This window comes from Trichosurus vulpecula, chromosome 7 (assembly GCF_011100635.1).
Source record: "Trichosurus vulpecula isolate mTriVul1 chromosome 7, mTriVul1.pri, whole genome shotgun sequence".
NCBI classification, from domain to species: Eukaryota; Metazoa; Chordata; class Mammalia; order Diprotodontia; family Phalangeridae; genus Trichosurus; species Trichosurus vulpecula.
In genome coordinates, this window is record NC_050579.1 from 270,472,078 (window position 1) to 270,481,139 (window position 9,062).

The 9,062-nt window shown below is 42.2% G+C and overlaps 1 pseudogene; it reads left to right on the forward strand.

Annotated features, from left to right (window-relative positions):
- Positions 1-3,446: 3,446 nt before the first annotated feature.
- LOC118858705 lies at positions 3,447-4,618 on the forward strand (annotated as a pseudogene).
- Positions 4,619-9,062: the final 4,444 nt, after the last annotated feature.

Genomic DNA, 9,062 nt, shown 5'->3' on the forward strand with positions numbered 1-9,062 from the left:
TCTGGGTACCCAACTGACACTTGTCTCTATCTTCAGTGTTTGGTTCATCTGTTGGATTTTCTTTCTTTTTTTTCTTTTTAGGTTCCACCCATTAAATAATTAATACAATTCCTTTTAAGTACAAAATTCAAATTCAACAAATATTTATTAGGTTCCTACCATGTGAAGGCACTGGTGATACAAAGACAAAAATTAATAATTATAAATAAATAAATAGAAATAAATCAGTCCCTCTACTCTCAAGGAATTTGCATCCTGCTGGGGGGGATGTATCTGCATACAGATAAGTAAATACAGAAATGGGGAAAATCAGGGCAACCCACTCTCCCCCCATTCCCAGCTCTATCTGGGGCACTTCCCAATGAAGCTGATCTTTCTACCCTGGTTTCTTCCAGTGGCTCCATGATCAGACTGCTTGCAGTGACATATGTGTTTCTTGCTGAAGGGCAAGCAAAAATAGATGCTTTTGGTTGGTCCCTTGGTCTCCATGATAGTGGGGTGGGGCCATCCCTAGGAAAAATGACCAGTGAGTAGGAAGAGCTTCCATCTTAGTAGATCTAAAAAGGAGAGACCCCTTCTGCTATTGCTCTTTCTTCCAGTTTCTTAAGACTGGTGGGACTCTTTGAACTTTCTCTTAGTCTTCCATTGGGGGTGAGGAGGGAGGAAGGCATCTTGTTCCCTTCCTCCACTCCATAGCAATAGAGACTGCAAGTACAGCAGAGAGCTCATGTGCTGGTTTAGAAGAGCCAAAAACTGGACCTTGTTTCTGGCTGTCCCTTTGGCTTTGTGTTTCTTCACTTTAGCACATGTAACTGAATGAACAGTCCTGAAATGAGATACTAGCTTTGGCATCTCTCCTCATGTTCTTCCAGTGTCTTTTCAAAGACAAGATCATCTAGGCACACCGAGACTTCCAGGTAATTCATTTCTCTGACTACTCTCCCTGACTTCCTTTGGAACCTGCAAGTGTCCCCAAGATGCCTGGGGACATATGACCCGACTGGTAAAATCCAGCCGGGAAGATGAAAGCTATATTCTTTTCTCTTCCTCAACCCTATTAATCTGCTAGTACCTTTTGCTTAAATATAAGACTGAGAGCCAAGGACCCAGAGCAATAGGCAAGGACCTGTTTGATCCAGCCCACTAGTGAACCGACATATCTAGCCAAAATAATACAATCTACCAGGGGAAACCCAGCTAAGCCACCCATCCTGCCAAGATGTGAGGAGCCAGACCAGAGAGCAGTGGAGTGACTTGTCCAAATTCTGATACCATACCCTATAGTGGACTTCTATGAGGACCCTCAGGAAAAAGAAGGGACTTCAAGGTCTTGTAGTTCTGGAGTGTGAATTGCCTGGCCATCTGTCTTTGCTACATGTGTGCTTCACTTACCACAGTGCTTTGGGTTCATTTCCACTCTCTCCCCAAAAACTCTGTGCGCATTCGTGGAAGAGCGTGTCTCTGGTTTTGAGTGAAATGCTCTGTAACTATTCTTGCAACATTGTTTATATAAATGCCTTTGCTAAAAGGACTGGCTGAGTCTATCGGGTGATCGCTAAAGGAACACGTACCGGTGGGGGCTTCCCCACTAGTGCTAGGAGGTTAGCCACGCACAGGGCTGCCGTTAGAATCCTGAGAGCCACAGCAGTCACCCTGCAGGGACTCCATGTGCCTGTGGTGATGTGAATTTGGCGCATGAGCCCAGGATGGTGTGCTGCATGTAGGATGGGATAACAGGGGCGTGCTGGAGCCAGCTCATACCGGCTCATTGGCAATTGTTATATTTTCAGCATGGGTATTTATACTTTAGGAGGAAAAGGGGATGGTTGTGATGCTGAGATAACAAATAATGAGAGTTAGTATACCGAGCTTTACAGCTATTGTATCAATTTATCCTTACAAAGCCCCCAGGAGGTAGGTGCTTTTAGCATTTCCATTTTACACACGGAGAAACTGAGGCAGAGAGAGGCAAATTAACTTACACAGGATCACATACCTAGTAAGTATCTGAAGCAGGATTCAAACTCAGGCCTTCCCGACTCCAAGTTAAGTCCTCTGTCCACTGCACCACCTAGCTGCCTCTAGTCTTTTATTGAGAAATAAGCAATAGGGGCAGCTAGGGGGCGCAGTGAGTAGAGCACCAGCCCTGGAGTCAGGAGGACCTGAGTTCAAATCCAGCCTCAGACACTTGTACTAGCTGTGTGACCTTGGACAAGTCACGTAACCCCGATTGCCCTGCTTTCCCCCCTCCAAAAAATAAAGAAAAGAAAAGAGAAATAAGCAATAATACTTTTGTTGAATGTGGGGGCAAGGGAGAAGGAAGGGACAAGGATGACTCCAAGGTTGCAAATCTGGTTAACTGGAAGAACAGTGGTTTGGAAATGACGGGTTTTGAGGAAAACAAAAGGAGTTGCTTCTGAGACACGTTGAATTTGAGAGAGCTTTTAGAAGGCAGTTAGTTGGTAATTCAGGATTAGAGTTCAGAAGACAGACCAGAGCTGGATATATAAATTTGTGAGTTATCTGCATAGATAAGATAATGAAGGAAGGAAAACTGGTAAGATCTCTGAGAGAGTGTCAAAAGGGTAGAGGAAGGCCCAGAACGGAGACTCAAGGGACTAAAGCAGAAATTGAACCTTGGGAAGAAGCGACCACTCCTTAGAGTTTATGTTAGAGGAGTAAAAAAGCAGAATGCAGTCCATTATATGCTTGGTTTGAGGACAACAGATTCCAAAGGATCGGGGGAAAGGACAAGTATTGTCTCATGGCCTAAAAATTCTGTAAGGGAAGTCAGTTCTGAAGACATAAGAAGTCCTCAAAAACGAAATTTTAAAGACACAAAGAGAAAGCATTCCAATGAGGAGCAATTACCTAAAGAGATCAATACGAATGCACAAAGAATTTATGAATCAGTTTGGAGCTTCAAAAGGCATGTACTGAAGATGGAAACAATGGCACATAATGGAGGATTAACAAAAAAGCATGGCAAAGTTATGTGAAGATAGTGTTGAGAATGCCAAAGATCAGGGTGACCTAGGTCTGGTAAGAGAAGCTAAGAACAACAAGGCTTTATAAAGCTAGAGTGGGGAAAAAAGAAGGATGAAAAAAGGGGCAAGACTGTGGCTCAGGGTGGATGGGATGATAATCATTGATAAGGAAGAGAAGGCAGAACTACTCAACTCTAATTTGACCTCTATTTTCTCTTCCAAAGAGAATAGTATTTGTATAGGAAAGAACAGAACAAAAATATTGAAAATGTTGAAAACCTTTGATAAGAAAAGAAATCATAAGGAACACTTAACTACCCTTTGGGTTCAAGAAACCAGGTCCAAATAAACATCATCCTGGGATACTAAAAGAAATGACAAGGAACTTTTCCAGAATATTCATAGAGAGGCAGACAGCAGCACAGTCTTGACAACTATGTTGCTCCCTGCCTATAGAAAATGGTGAAGGAAATGATTTATTATGATGTTGTGGGGGTAAACCCAAGCCCTCCTAAGAAGAACTAAAAAAGGCATATAGGAATCTAGCCTGGAAATACCAACTATGCAGGAATCCAAATGAAGTAGAAAAGTTCAAATAAATTTCTCAAGCTTCTGAAGTGCTTTCTGAGGCAAAGAAAAGGGACTTACATGACAAATGTGGAGAACAAGCCATCAAAGAGGGTGGTTCTAGTGGTTGCTTTGGTTCTCCAACAGATATCTCTGAAATGCTTTTGGAGGAGGCAGGAGAATGAAAAGGGAATGGAGAGATAAAAATCTTGTTTGGCAGTTGTCGGTGACCTTAGAAAATTTATATAATGGTGCAACAAGAAAACTGGCTTTGCAAAAGAATGTAAATTGTGATCAACATGAAGGACGAGTTGATGAGAAAGGAGCTGTAAACTGCTGTCCAAATTGCAGAGGGACTGGAATGCAAATAAAAATTCATCCTATAGGGCCTGGAATGGTTCAGCAAATTCAATCAGTTTGCATGGAATGCCAAGGGCATGAGCAATGAATCATCTCTTAAGCTAGATGTAAAAGCCGCAATGGAAGGAAAATTATTCAGGAGAACAGAACTCTGGAGATTTGTATTGATAAAGGCACAAAAGATGGTCAGAAGATAATATTCCATGGTGAAGGTGACCAGGAACCAGGCATTCTTGTCATTATTTTGGATCAGAATGACAGTGCTACATTTACCCAATGAGGTGAGGACTTTTTCATGAGTATAGATATCCAGTTAGTTGAAGTATTGTGTGGTTTTCAGAAGCTAACGTCAGCTTTTGACAATAGCAACCATAGTCGTTACATCTCATCCTAGTGAGACTGTCAAACACAAAGATAGCAAATGCGCACTGAATAAAGGCATGCCAATTTTTCACCAGTCTTACAGCAAAGAGATTGTAATAATTTAATTTAATCTTCCCAGAGAATGGCTTTCTTTCATCAGATAAACTACCTTTGTTGGAAAAGTCACTGCTTGAAAGAAAGTAGAGGAGACTGAAGAAATGGATGGAGTAGAACTGATAGACTTTGACTCATCTTAAGATGGAAGATGCCATTACAAAGGAGAAGCTCATGAGGATGGTGAGCATTCTCCTAGAGGCAGTGTTCTACATCAAACCTCTTAATGGGGGCTAGTGAATACTCTGTATTGTAATGCTGGCTTTTGTATGCAATAGTGAATGACCAAAGGACTTCAATCATCTTTTTAAAAAAGTATTTATTTATTTATGTTAATTTTCAACATTCACTTTTTCAAGATTTTGAGTTCCAAATTTTCCTCTCCCTCCCTCTCTCCCATTCCCCCTCCCCAAGATGGCAAGCTATGCATATACAATCATATTAAACATGTTTCCACATTAGTCATGTTGAGAAAGAAGAATCAGAACCAAGGGAAAAACCACAAGAAAGAAAAAAAACAAAAGAAATGAAAATCGTATGCTTCGATTTGCACTCAAACTCCGTAGTTCTTTCTCCAGATGTAGATAGCATTTTCCATCGTGAGTCTTTTGGAACTGTCTTAGATTAGGGCTGTCCAGCATGCGGCCTGTGGTGTGATTTTATGAGGCCTGCCTGGGGGTTTTAATTTTCATGAGCGAAAAAATAAAATAATGATTTGCATGGAATGCATATTAGATTTTTAAATTCCATCACTAATAAATAATCTCATCGATGTTAACTTTCTTTGGTGTTTTTAAGCAGTACTACAGATGGAGCATATCACACAGAATTTTCAGTCGATCTGAGGGGTGCGTTCGGTCTGTACAATGCAGACTAGTCAATATGTACCTACTTTTATGCTGTTGTGTCCTCGCTTTGTTGTTTTGTGTTTGCTTTTGCACTTCACACCCTTGCCTGTCGTATTGATGATGTACATTGCCTCACTTTCTATTAGTGTACTGTATTTTTTATTTTGGGTGTGGCCCTCAAATAATTATTTTATTTTAATGTGGACCTAAGATAACCTAAGTTTGGACAGCCCTGGTCTTAGATCACTATATGGCTATGAAGAGCCAAGCCTGTCAAAGTTGATTATCATAAGATGCTGCTGTTACTGTATACGATGTTCTCCGGGTTCTGCCAACTTCACTCTGCATCAGTTCATGTAGTGCTTCACTCATCTTAACCCACTCACTCTCTGCTATTTTTTTGGTGTAATATTCAACTATTTTTGTTGTTCAGTTGTTTCAGGCCTATCTGACTCTTCATGACCCTATTTTGGAGTTTTCTTGATAATGATTCTGTAGTGGTTTGCCATTTCCTTCTCCAGTTCATTTTACAGATGAGGAACTGAAGCCAAAATGGTTAAGTGACTTGCCCAGGGCCACACAGCTAATAAGTACCCAAAGTCAGATTTGAACTCAGGAAGATGATTCTTCCTGATTCCAACCCCGGTGATCCATCCACTGTACCACCTAGCTGCCCACATTGGACAATAGTTATGCTTTTAAAAGCTAATGAACAAAATCAGTAAAATAAAATGCTGGTATTGCCATTTATGTTTGGTGTGCAAGACAGTTTAACATTGCTAATTATGTCTTTATAGTAAGGAAGCCAATGAGCATTTTTTTCATCACTTGTATTTTTGTTTCAATGTGTTTATGCAGGGGCTTAGACTGAGGGTTGATGCTTGACTAAAAGCATCGACCCAAAAGCTTGACCAGAAAGAGAAGTAGATAGAGCATGGGCCCTGGAGTCAGGAGGACCTGAGTTCAAATCTGGCCTACTACTGACTAGCTGTGTGACCCTGGGCAAGTCACTTAACCTTGATTGCATAAAAAAAATAGAATATGCATTCCATTGACATGACCCAGGATCCCCTCTGTGCTATGATGAGGTATGGGCCAAAGAGGTTTACGCATCAGTGGAGGCCAGTGCTATTAGCTGATAAAATTAGCACCTCACACTACAACGTAGAGGACAACGAGGGGGTAGGGTGAATGGAGCCTGGACCTGGAGTGAGGAAGACCTACTGGCCGTGGGACTCTCGGGCGAATCACTTAGCTTCTCTTTGCCTCAGTTTCCTCATCTGTAAAATGGGATAATGATGGCGCCTCCCTCCCAGGGATCTGAGGATCAAATGAGATAATGTTTGTGACGCTCTTAGCGACACCCAGTAGGGATTATGTAAATGTTAGCTGTTATTACAGTCACCTTAATGAGTGAAATGTGTTATTTCAGCTGATTTTTAGGTGGCATCGTTAAGTAAATTGAATGAAGTTAAGTTGAAATTGGCCAGTCATTGGATACTAGGCACAATCTATAGAAATAATGAAAAAAGGGAAGGTAGAGGAGGAAGATTTTAAATAAAAAATTCAAAATAATTTAAAATAAAATTGTTTTGAGGGGGGGCTGGCAGGGCAATTGGGGGGTAAAGTGACTTGCCCAAGGTAAAATAAAATTTCAATAATACTCAGAAACCTTTGCAAATATTATTATTAATTATTATTTTGTCCAAAACATTGTACATTAAAAGCTTTATTGTGCTTAAAAGCACAAACATGTTACACAATTGCAACACATGGCAAATGAAGAATGAGAGCCGAAACAACGTAAAGGAGACGGTTCTTTGGTTGGAAAGTGGAACAGGGACCTCCTCCCAAAACTTCCATTTAAGGAGAGTTCTGAGGATGGCCGTCTTTTCCTTTCCCACCTACCTGCCCTCCTTTAGAATTCTGAGCATCTTTCCTTCTCTCCCCCAACACCCACCCCTCTCACTTTTTGGCTTTCTTCTTCGTGGATTGTAAGCTCCTTGAGAGCAGGGACTGTTCTTTATATCTGCGTTCCCAGTATTCAGCATAGCACCTAACACGTTGCAGAAACTCACATGTTTGTGGACTGACTCTTGATGGTCCAAAAGTGTCCATGTGTAGTTCCTCCCTCCTAGGGCTACCACCCTCAATCTGAATTGTATACCGGGTCCCCTGCAGGGACAACTTCAACCCCAGGGTCAAAGGGTGGGCCCCCACTCTTAAAACTTTAGCCCAGGATTTCTCACTGGTAGGCTTATCTTTAATAGATAGCCAGGAGACACAATTAACTCACAGCAAAAACATTAACTGGGATGGTATAGATAGTAACAGCAGTACTACGGAACATTACCTCTATAAACCTGAGGCATACTCTCCCCAGGGCCAGCTAGGAGGTGGCAGTGGATAGAGTGACAGGCTAGAAGTCAGGAAAACTTTTCCTGAGTTCAAATCTAACACTTACTAGCTGTGTGACCTTGGGCAAGTCACGTAGTCCTGTTTGCCTCAGTTTCCTCACCTGTAAAATGAGCTGGAGAAGGAAATGTCAAATCACTCTAGTATCTTTGTCAAGAAAACCCCAAAAGGGGTCACAAAGAGTCAGACATGAACGGAAAACAACTAAACAGCAAACACTCTCCCCCAAAATACATATGGCATCAAATGGAAAAAGTGTAAATAAACTTAAGAGCACGCTGGTGGTGAGGTATGTATGTGGTGATCCAGATGGCCAGAGCAGCTCATGCCTCCAGTATTGCAAGCCCCAACATTCTTTCTCTTCTTCGCCTCCTGCCCCAGAGGCGCAGCGTTTCTACTGAGTGAGCCATTCAGCTGGGCTCCCTGTCGCTCAGTTCTTGACTCCTGGGGTTAGCTCTCTCTTGAGTCTAGAGTCAGCTCTTTCCTCTGCTGCCAGACTTGATCCTTGTGTATTGCCTTGAATGCAGCCTCTCTGTGTTTATGTCTGTCCGAGGAATGTGTTTCTGCTTCCTACTAGAGTGGTATTTCCCACTGGACAAACAGCTCTGCTGTGGGATGGCATGGCCCCTGGGGATGGGATGGAGAAGCAGTGTTAACTTGGGGAAGGTGAGAAAGTTCTTTGGTAAAAGTGCAGAGTCACACTCCATAAAGCTTCTCTCTGAAATGATCGCTTCACACGTCTCAACTGGGCTTAGTAGAATTAATCCTATAAAGGCCTCCAGACAAGGGTCTACAGGAGCCAGCTCTGACCCTGGGCCAAATTTTAAATTTTAAGTGTGAGGGAAATTAACAAATGCTAAGACTTGTTGACCCTCTACTAGACTTCAGAAAGAGCTGGAGAAAATGTTAACAGTGCAGATTAAATTTAGAGGTGTGTCCTACGTACATTTTGGAGGGCAGCCCACCGCTGTCTCCAGGGGGTGTGGCCAACCTTTCCTAGCCAATGCCCATCTGCCCTGCCAATTCAATCAGAGAATTCTTCACTTTTTTTTTTTTTAAAGAATGACAGGTATGTCTCTCTGCATTTTGTTAGCATATCAACACCAAGTCGGATGCCCTTCACTTTCGGTGATTACATCATCCAGCGATGGGAAGGGAAGGAAGGAATTCAGAGTCAGGTGCTCCTCCCACTAGGCATGCACCTGATAAGAAAACAGGAGAAGGGATTCCAGCATGTTGGATAGACCCGCTTGTCTCAGATTGACAGGAAGACATAAAAAGTCACACAGAGTGGGCGGGCACGAATATATTGCAATCTGCAATGTTGGAGGGAACGTGCACTCCCATGAGTGCACAGCTAGCACATAATTTCCTATATAGCTAAGTCATGAGATGGATGGCATGGGCT